Source organism: Dermacentor andersoni, chromosome 6 (genome assembly GCF_023375885.2).
Source record: "Dermacentor andersoni chromosome 6, qqDerAnde1_hic_scaffold, whole genome shotgun sequence".
NCBI classification, from domain to species: Eukaryota; Metazoa; Arthropoda; class Arachnida; order Ixodida; family Ixodidae; genus Dermacentor; species Dermacentor andersoni.
In genome coordinates this window covers 84,803,199-84,814,106 of record NC_092819.1, presented here as the reverse complement: position 1 = coordinate 84,814,106, position 10,908 = coordinate 84,803,199, and the positions used below count along the sequence as shown (strand labels likewise).

General features: G+C 44.6%; 1 protein-coding gene across 2 annotated transcripts in view; it reads left to right on the top strand.

Moving 5' to 3' along the window:
* Nucleotides 1-1,367: 1,367 nt before the first annotated feature.
* Nucleotides 1,368-10,908, top strand: part of LOC126522475 (arylamine N-acetyltransferase / N-hydroxyarylamine O-acetyltransferase-like) — a 62,435-nt gene continuing 52,894 nt past the window's right edge. For both annotated transcript variants that reach the window (XR_011895210.1, XM_055066435.2), the window contains exons 1-2: nucleotides 1,368-1,794; nucleotides 2,759-2,873. The gene's annotated coding sequence lies outside the window, so the exon portion shown is untranslated. The remainder of the gene's footprint in view (nucleotides 1,795-2,758; nucleotides 2,874-10,908) is intronic.

Below are 10,908 nucleotides of genomic sequence, written 5' to 3'. Positions count from 1 at the left end.
GGTGGCGGAAACAGTGGTTTTATTCCCCACCGACCTGTAGTCAATAAAATGGAGAAAGAGCGACGGAAGCGATGCAAGCGACGCAACAACGATGGTGTGTCGAGCACACAGCTCATCAGCCCGTGAGCTCGCCCAACGCCTCAACCCATGGGCACTGCCGAGACAGCTAGAGCTTCAGAATAAGGCGATGGCAGCGCCGCTGCAATTACGTTTTTACATCACCCTCGGCGCTTGCCAAGGCGTCCGCTGGAACCACTCCCCCTGTCTAGTACACTATAGTGTTCTCCGTGGAGGAAGGAAAAAGTTTTGAGGGAGTCTTTTTTTCCCCTCCATGGTCTTCTCGCCGTCTGTGGCTTCACGCCCCTTCTTCGCATCGGCGTTTGAATTGGAATTCTGACAGTCGTCATTTATTCGCGCTTTCCGTGCTTTGTCAGAACGCACGCAAAACCAAAAGTTGCGGCCGTGCTGCACAAGTGACTGAATTGCGACAAAATCTCGAGGTAAGATACGACGTTGCTCGTTTGAAGCTACAGTTCCAATTCGTGCCGGCTGCATTGTACCATTTCTATTCCTGCAGTAGCTATGCCACTGCTTCATTTCAAATAAAGTATGCTGAGCCCTACAAGCAATAAAGTTAATGCTTTGTTAACTCTGAGAATGGTTATGTTATGACAAAAATTGTGTTTTTATTGTGCAAGGAAGAGTAAAAAGTGTTCCCTATACGACAATCGCAAGGCAATGTCGCCAGTGGTCACATCAGCGTAGCGATCGACACGCACAAAGCATCGGTGCTAGAAAATGTTGCCCCTATTGAAAAATCCTATTTAAATTCGAACAGGGTTATACAGTTCTAAACTGGATTTGAAGAAAGTTAAATTAAGCTACGGCAAAGGAGTTGTCACGCTGCTACACGGCACTTTCGAAAGGCCGTTGAATGGTTCAGGCGTTTCTCGTAAAATTGTGTGGCGCTGCGGATCTTTAATACTTTCTTTTTCATGTCACTATAGGTTTGTTCAATTCAGGAAAGGGTGTATGGCACCTCAAACGAAAAAGTGCAGGGGGTGCCGGGCTGCACCCACTCGCTGCAAGGTTCAAGGGTGCAGTGCACCGCGGCGGCACCTTGCCTTGCACCCCTTTCAATCGAGCACGGGAGTGCAGGGTGCACTGCTGCACTTCGGGGAATCGAGGGACTAGGTGCAGTGCACCGTGAATAGGTGCAGAAGGTGCACAGAAACTTGGCTGAATCGAACAGACCTTTTGGTACTCGTAACATATGGTTGCTTTCGTTGCTCCAGGAGGCGCTGCCCTGGAGTAACAGTTGGCCTTATTTTCCCGTCTCCGGGTGTCTGTGCGTGCGCGATGCATTGAGGCCGGCCGATGTGGTAGTTTAATCCAATGGGTTAATATGGTTCAATCGAGTGTACGCTGTGCCGAGGGAAAATGTGGTGCCTTTTGTATGGATCAATGATCACAAAACCAGTGGGTCCACGTTTGCGCACGCAGCATCTTTCGTGATGTGCGCCGGTTTCGATTATCGTAGGTATGGCCGGTTCGCGCTTTCTTCGTTCCTGGCTCATGAAAAGCCTCTGGTACTGTCGCTGCGCCCGCATCGGATCACAGTGCACGGACGAATTTGTTGAAAGTTGTGCTATCACGTGCTGTACTGTATCCGAAATTCTACAGTGTTTACGCTGGAAAATCCGTGCACCGACGGCCCTTGCCGCGGTACCTGCTGTACGATGCCGCGGCTCCTGCGACACGGAAGGATCGTTTCACCAGAGCACGCCTGAAAAGGTAAGTCCGACGCTTATGCGCATTCGTGTAGTCTATGGTTCGTGAAGTGTGCATTGTTAAACGGATCACACGATGATTAGTAACGCGCCAAAATTATAAATGTGCTTTTCGAATGTTTGTTCATGTCTGAGTATACATTTAGCGAAGAGTTTCGTGAAAATTGGTCTGAAATGTATTGATGTTGCGAAGAGCTTTATCTATAGTTTATTTGTTTTCTGCCATGAAGTATGCTAGCGCCGGTGATTGGTGGGTCTGCATGGACACAAGAATTCTAGCAGGAAAGGTTTACTGTTGGTGTACGTAATTTTTCAGCAAGAAATCGTGTAGGCATTTCTAGAAGTACGTCGATGTGTCGTCTTCACAGCTAACGGCTGTGTGAGAGGGCACCCGACTGCTGTGTCTGACGCATGGCCAAACCAGCATGTATGCAATTTTTTCTATTTACAGAGTATCGTCAGACAGCGTGTATTTCTTGGGTTGGATGTACGGTGTGATTTCGTGTGTTTGTGAAAGTTTCTGATTTTACAGAGAAGCAGAGATTAAAACAGCAATGTTTCTTTTTAGTCGAGAAATCATTTTTTTTTATCTCTCCTGATAAACAGGGAGCCTGTTCTTGTAATTTTCAGTGCATCGCCCTTGACAATGCTTTGTTGCCCCACATAAATGAATGAGGTTTTGGAACGCTTTTCACATGCTAAGAAATTTTCTCCATAGTACAATTCACATTTCACTTGCTACAGATATGCGTTTGCGTGATGCTTTTGATAGTAGATTCATGTTTCATGCAGTTCCATTTACTTGTTAAATAACTGCCTATGATGTAACAATCAGATATTTGTACAACCAGATGCAGATTCATGTAGCTGGTTGTACAAGACTTTTCACAATCTAACATGATCTTGTTAAATCACAAGTTTGCTGTTTCAGCAGGCGTAACAATAAATTGAAATTTCTTATTGTTCAGGGTTGGCACAATTTTGTGAGCCTAGGCACCCACCCCTACACCACACAGGACAGCCTGAGGCACTTCTGCAGCCTGAACAGCACAGCAAAGCATCTGATCTTCACGCTGCGACAAGGTGTGTACAATATGGTCACTGCCACTTACACAAGCTATAGGCTTTGTTGGTATAATTCATACCTGGCAACTCTCCTGAATTTTTTGTGAGGTTTACAATGTTGGCCTCATTCTACAATTTTACAAATGTTGCATTAAGTTTTACAAGAATGAAGTTCTGTTGGTTAAGATGTTTTAAAGCTGGTGAGAGATGGGTGGCATGAGATTGCGAAAGTGCATGTAAATAAAGGCAATTGGGAAGGTACTTGCACTGCTTTCTTATTAGCAGTGAAACATTTCTAACTAGTATACTAGAGGCGCACTTGCTTTAGGCAAGTTTGTTCAGGTAAATTCCTGAAGCAGGCTCACTGGGTAGCAGCGAAAGCGCTAAGAAAGCTCTGTGATGTGAAAACCAGTATTGTCAGCTTCTGGTGTTTCAAGTTCACTGCTGCTTTGTGCGCTGCGTCTCAAGTTAAATAATGTTTAATTATGTGTGTATGTATCCAACAATGTGGGTGCTGAGAGGAAGCTTTAAAGAAGTGTGTGCTGCCTCCCCAACAAAGGATTTCGTCTCTGCAGCATTTCTGCAAAATAAAAAGTTCACAGGCTGGCAGGTATGACCTTGTACAACACTTGCCGTAGATTCATAAATTCAAGTTTCGGTCTACTTCAATCTTATATTTAGAATCTGGCCTACCTTCAATTTAATGAATTTACCTGTGTTGCCTCCTCTGAGTTAAATATTTAACTAGGGGCTCGAGTAGATATGCATGATATGCTTCATGCTGACTGTATGGTGACATATCTTTTAGGGACTGTGTTGTGAGGCACGCATATCCTTTTATTTCTTGCTATGAGTAGCCTGACAAACGCAGAAGGGCTTCGGTTACTTTTTATTATACCACCCACCGTGGTTGCTTAGTGGCTTTGGTGTTGGGCTGCTAAGCACGAGGTCGTGGGATCGAATCCCAGCCACGAAAGCTGCATTTCGATGAGAAAACACCCGTCTACTTAGATTTAGGTGCATGTTGAAGAACCGCAGGTGGTCCAAATTTTTAGAGTGCCCCACTGCAGCAAGCCTTATGATCAGATTGTTGCTTTAGCACGTAAAACTCCACAATTAAAATTTTGTTTTTCACTTTTATTACGCTTTCTTGTAGACTTCTTTTCTAACATGCATGCTTGCACAGATTTTGTGTTCTCCATTATATTTGCCTAAGTATTCAAAGCTGTTTATTAAATTTTCTTGTCTTTACATTTTTTGGGGGTGGGGAAGGAGGCACTAATTCTCATGATACTACAGAGAAAGGGACCTCAGAACAAAAAAAGAAAAACGCAGAAGGTTGGGTAGCTTCAAAGTGTTTGAAGCGCCCGGAATTCAACATTCCGTCTGCTAGCACCACAAGTGTGAAAACGTTTCTAATTGCTTTGTTTTTATAAGCTAGCTGTTGAATATGTAGCCGCGTTGTGAGAGGGTTTGCTTTTTTTATTCTTTTGTTTGACTTGTTTTGTTGAATGTTCTCCTATTTAGTTTCAGCTACACGGAGCTTTACGTAAAGGTGAATTTTGTGAGGATATATCTCGGTATTCTATCAGGTTATGTGTCTTTGTGACCACCAGGAACTCTGTATTGTGTAAATATGGCAGATAATTAATAGGGATCCGTAGATAACTGTTTAATTAGCAATTATAGAGGACACATAGCAGTTAAAAAATTGAGGGCCCAATGTCGTACCACTGACTCAACAAAAATTTATCTAAACAATATCGTCTTGGGTGCTAGAGCCTGCAGTACTTCGGTGCTGTGGACGCCCCAGTATGGCAGTACCGAAATAAATATGAAATAGTGCACCAGTAGGTGCAGCGGTGGCGTAGAGGTAGAGCATCCGCCTCACGTGCAAGAGGACCGTGGTTCGAATCCCGACGCTACGCAATTTTCCACCGGATTAATAAAAAGTCTGTGTGTTGATGAAATTGCACAAAAAGGCCTTGAGTGCAGCCTGATCCCGGTGACCAGAACCGGTAACGCACTCCCTCACCAGATCGGGATTGGCCACCCTGGTGCAGTACTTAGCCACAACCTCCTATATGAATACAACAATCAAACTGCAGCCCTCAATCCCCAGCAGCTGCGAAGCAACTGACCATGGCGGTGGTCAGACCTACGATGCAGCAGAGGGTGCTAAGAATCCCTGGTTCCGGACAGGCTGCCATTGGAATCTGAACCTGGCAATGTTTAACGCTAGAATGTTATCTAGTGAGGCAAGTCTAGCAGTGCTATTGGAGGAATTAGAGGGCAGTAAATGGGATATAATAGGGCTCAGTGAAGTTAGGAGGACAAAAGAAGCATATACAGTGCTAAAAAGCGGGCACGTCCTGTGCTAGCGGGGCTTAGCGGAGAAACGAGAACTAGGAGTCGTATTCCTGATTAATAACGATATAGCTGGTAACATACAGGAATTTTATAGCATTAATGAGAGGGTGGCAGGTCTTGTTGTGAAACTTAATAAGAGATACAAATTGAAGGCCGTACAGGTCTACGCTTGTACATCCAGTCATGATGACCAGGAAGTCGAAAGCTTCTATGAAGGCGTGGAATCGCCAATGGGTGAAGTCAAAACAAAATATACTGTACTGATGGGCGACTTCAATGCCACGGTAGGCAAGAAGCAGGCTGGAGACAAGTCAGTGGGGGAATATGGCATAGGCTCTAGGAATAACAGGGGAGAGTTATTAGTAGAGTTTGCAGAACAGAATAATATGCGGATAACGAATACCTTCTTCCGCAAGCGGGATAGCCAAAAGTGGACGTGGAGGAGCCCGAATGGCGAGACTAGAAATGAAATAGACTTTATACTCTGCGCTAACCGTGGCATCATACAAGATGTGGACATGCTCGGCAAGGTGTGCTGCAGTGACCATAGGATGGTAAGAACTCGAATTAGCCTAGACTTGAGGAGGGAATGGAAGGAACTGGTACATAAGAAGCTGATCAATGAGTTAGCGGTAAGAGGGAAAATAGAGGAATTTCGGATCAAGCTACAGAACAGCTATTCAGCTTTAACTCAGACAGAGGACCTTAGTGTTGAAGATATGAACAATAATCTTATGGGCATCATTAAGGAGTGTGCAATAGAAGTCGGCGGTAACTCCGTTAGACAGGATGCCAGTAAGCTATTGCAGGAGATGAAAGATCTGATCAAGAAACACCAATGTATGAAAGCCTCTAACCCTACAGCTAGAATAGAACTGGCAGAACTTTCCGAGTTAATCAACAAGCGTAAGAGAGCTGACAAGGAAGTATAATATGGATAGAATTGATCATGCTGTCAAGATCGGAGGAAGCCTCAAAGCAGTGAAGAAGAAACTAGGAATAGGCAAGAATCAGACGTATGTTTTAAGAGACAAAGCCAGCAATATCATTACTAATATGGATGAGATAGTTCAAGTGGCTGAGGAGTTCTATAGAGATTTATACAGTACCAGTGGCACCCACAACGATAATGGAAGAGAGGATAGTTTAGAGGAATTTGAAATCCCACAAGTAACGCCGGAAGAAGTAAAGAAAACCTTGGGAGCTATGCAAAGGGGGAAAACAGCTGGGGAGGATCAGGTAACAGCAGATTTGTTGAAGGATGGTGGGCAGATTGCTCTAGAAAAACTGGCCACCCTGTATACGCAATGCCTCATGACTTCGAGCGTCCTGGAATCTTGGAAGAATGCTAACATAATCCTAATCCATAAGAAAGGGGATGCCAAAGACTTGACAAATTATAGACCGATCAGCTTACTGTCTGTTGCCTACAAAGTATTTACTAAGGCAATCGCAAATAGAATCAGGAACACCTTAGACTTCTGTCAACCAAAGGACCTGGCAGGATTCCGTAAAGGCTACTCAACAATAGACCATATTCACACTATCAATCAGGTGACAGAGAAATGTGCGGAATATAACCAACCCTTATATATAGCTTTCATTGATTAGGAGAAAGCATTTGATTCAGTTGAAACCTCAGCAGTCATGGAGGCATTACGGAATCAGGGTGTGACCGGTACAGGTAGTGACCGCGGATCCGGATCATGAGACTGAAATAATCAGAAGAATAAGAGTGGGCTGGGGTGCATTTGGCAGGCATTCTCAGATCATGAACAGCAGGTTGCCACTATCCCTCAAGAGAAAAGTGTATAACAGCTGTGTCTTACCAGCACTCACGTACGGGGCAGAAACCTGGAGGCTTACGAAAAGGGTTCTACTTAAATTGAGGACGACGCAACGAGCTATGGAAAGAAGAACGATGGGTCTAATGTTAAGGGATAAGAAAATAGCAGATTGGTTGAGGGAACAAACGCGAGTTAATGACATCTTAGTTGAAATCAAGAAAAAGAAATGGGCATGGGCAGGACATGTAATGAGGAGGAAAGATAACCGATGGTCATTAAGTATTGCGGACTGGATTCCAAGGGAAGGGAAGCGTAGCAGGGAGTGGCAGAAAGTTAGGTGGGTGGATGAGATTAAGAAGTTTGCAAGGACGACATGGCCACAATTAGTACATGACCGGGGTAGTTGGAGAAGTATGGGAGAGGCCTTTGCTCTGCAGTGGGCGTAACCAGGCTGATGATGATGAGGATGATGATGATGATGATTGCACCAGTGACGTTGAACTCTCTATCCTCTCCATTGCGAGTGCAGACCAACAGTAGCGCAAGCTTTATCTGGCACGGGCTTCATGGTGGCCTTCTCATTTTCTGCATGATGATGCCAGGAATCGACGCAGAAAATGCTCTATTTCGTTTCCAATCTTGTGGCGGTACCGCAGCTCGTATGATCACGTTTGCCAATAGCAGCAAATAAAGAAAGGCTTATGGATCAGAATGAAGAGAACTCGCAATTGTCATAGCATTGGTGCCTGTGCAGCAAGGAAGCAGGTGTCGTTTTCTGATTGGGTGGGGAGATCAGCCTCACTGAGACACTATTTAATTTTTGTTTGGGTCCAGCGCTGGCGATGCCGTAGTACCTACGACGATTTTTGTGAAGTTGTTGTTGGGAAACATGACTGTTGGGCTTCAATTTTGCAAATGCAATACTGCCTCTAAAATCACTAATTAAAACTTTATCTGTATTGGCTGCCTAGCCTTACAGTCTAAGAGCAGATGTGCAAATGCACCGATCACACATTATCAGTGCAGCACCCTGTGTTACTTGGTGAAGAAAATAAAACAGCCTGTATACCTGCTACATTAGCGATCTCTGGGAACGAAAGCAAATGGGGGGGGGGGGGGGGCAAGGGTGGCTGTGCTGAAACATCACCCCCACCCCCCACAGAAATTTTCGATATCCTCACCTTGCTGACTACACGAGGGGGGGGGGGGGGGGGGAGGTTGACAGAAGTTCTATGGGTCCCGGGTGCCAGACGACCTAGCTACGTCACTGGCAGGGCGTGCTCGGCCCTTGTGCATATGAGATAGCCTGCAATAGCAGAGCTGAATGTCTCAAGCAATAGCAGAGCTGAAGCTTTATCCTGTCACAGGATAAAGCTTCCGCTCTGCTGTTGCTTGTCTTATAACATGAGTATCCCACTCACCTTCCCCTCCTTGCTCAATTTGCTGATATGCATAACTTTGGGAGACTTGGTTGTGGTGTTGACTGCTGAACTTAGCTGATGTGTGCCTGAGTAGATAGTGGTACCCTTGAAGCCATGCTGCACTTTGTGTTCATTTTAATATGGTGAATTTAAGACATGCAATTGTGTGTGACATTCTTAGGGAAACAAGGTTTCGTGCTGGGAATAATGCGTAGGCAGCTCCCTAAAAGAGGACCGTAAACAACATTTTCTAACCTAATAAAAGTGGTTTACGCATGCCATGCTCAAGCCAGACTTTCTTTAAAAAAAAAATTGTTTTACAGCATGTTATGTCGACAAAGCTACACACTATTAAATGTGGCAAACAAAGGTCATAATTCACTTTAATTTTGTAGTTAAAATGTGTGCGATGACCTAACTTCTGGCCTTAGGCCCTTTTAGCATAGACGCCATTGTGGCGCAAAGGGAGGTCTATGTCATTATCAAGCTTCTGGGATACGTAGAGACTTAATAGGTGCTTGTTGCGATTTTGAAGTAGTACCATAACGAGCTCCATCCAAGGCTTCCTTTTCATTTTTCATTTAGGTCGGGAAGGCACTTTTAGGGACAGACAGCAGTTCAGAACATAAATAAAGATAGTCTCGCTGATGGAAAGGTTGCGTCTTGTATTGACTGAAACGAGCATTGTTTTCCTCATTAGGAGAGGATTTGTATATTTAATATCTCACAAGAAATAGTGAAAAATGACCTTTGGCACTCTCACATGGCAAAAGCGTGACAAATAGGATGCCCTGTTATGTGACCTTCTATTAGTCTATGCAGCTATTTGTTTTTTGTTTTTTTTTATAAATATTTAAATGCAGTACATTTTCTTCCATTATAATTTTTTTTCTGTAACTTGCAATGCTGACCTAAATTTCTATTATGAGTAGAAAAGTGGCACCGTGGTCGCCAAGGTCGGACGGTGCGCGCTGTAGCCCATTCTCAGAGGCCATAGTGGCACTGCGAGAATTTGCGTCCACGGCCAAAAGAGGGCACCACATTGTGACTAGCTAGCTCTAGCATTTGCAGCAGCCATGGTTGCAGCGACTTATTGCAGCAGCATTTCATATTCAGAGGGGGTTTTTGCGGATGGTCCATAACAGTTGAACTCATTCCTGCGAAAGCCACCCATCATTCTGTTTTCCCAATTAGCAAGGTAGACTGTAGGCATTGCTCTAACTTCTCAGTGTTGCTGGCGTCAGGACTACTATTTTTGGGGGATTGCTCTGATTTAAAAATCCTGCTTGTGAAATTTCTACATGCTTTTGGAACCACTGCATGTATAACTACCTCCAAGGATGGGCGTTTCACTGTGTCATAAAAAAAAACACTCCTTGTAAATCTGGTGTCAGTCCCTTTAAGCCTGTGCTGTTCCTTCACACTAGGAACATTCCATTTGCTTCATTCATTACGGTGACTCCTGATCACTTTTATGTTGCATGGAATACAAGAACACTCTAAGCAAGGCCAAGGATAAGTGGGTTTGAATGTGGATAAAATGACTTGGGACACGTGAATAAACTTACAGGCTTGGCTTTAAAGGAACACTAAATCAGTTTCGACGAATTATGTATTCTTTCAGAACTCTTTCTGGGTTAAATTTTGTTATGAGAGTTTTATTATTAAGCGATAAAATGAAAGTCAAAGTTTAATTTTTCAGATTTTGTGCCAAAGCGTCACCACCGGTACGTCATGGGGACATCATGCATTCCAGGATATTTTATTGTATTTTGGCTATTGCGGTTCAGTTCACTTGCTTAAAACTTGTGTAAGCAACAAAAACGGCACCATCACTACTAGGCCCCATTTTTCTCAGAAACCGAGGTGCCTCGAAGACATTGAGGAGACAGTCCTGTAAGTGGTGGGCTGCATGCCTGCAGCCTTGCCTGGCTCGACCCCCTTCTCTGACCGCAGGTATCTCCGTCTACCTCGAGCCCCCGGTCTTACGATCCTAGTGGTGTATAGTAGCCTGTCATTGAGAGAGTAAAATTGCATTTCAAAGAGAAAGGTTGTTTGTCTGTTTGCTCGCCCAAGTTAACGAGGCGGCATTTTTTCGTAGGAGCCACTTGGGGCGAGTGTACACCTGTGCCTTACCTTGGGTCACGTGTTTCTGATCCACAGTGGCACATTCATTCCGCAGTCATCTCTCGGTGAATTAGATTTAAAGGTACGTGTCGATGATGTTGAACTTCCTGCCGTCCACTTCTGCATAGTCAGCGACGACGCCTTTGTTGGCCCAAACGTCATCATTGGCACTGACGTGATTGACTTGGCCGATCTGCTCCTGGTCTGTAGTGCATCTGCTGAACAGAGCTGAGAGGCACAAGAGCTGACAGGTATTGTCACAGAATTCGAAAGACGAGAGAAGTCGTCGAGTGTCGCAAAATCGTTAAGGCTGCCCCGCGGACGGTTCTGTCTGTGTTGAGAACGGCT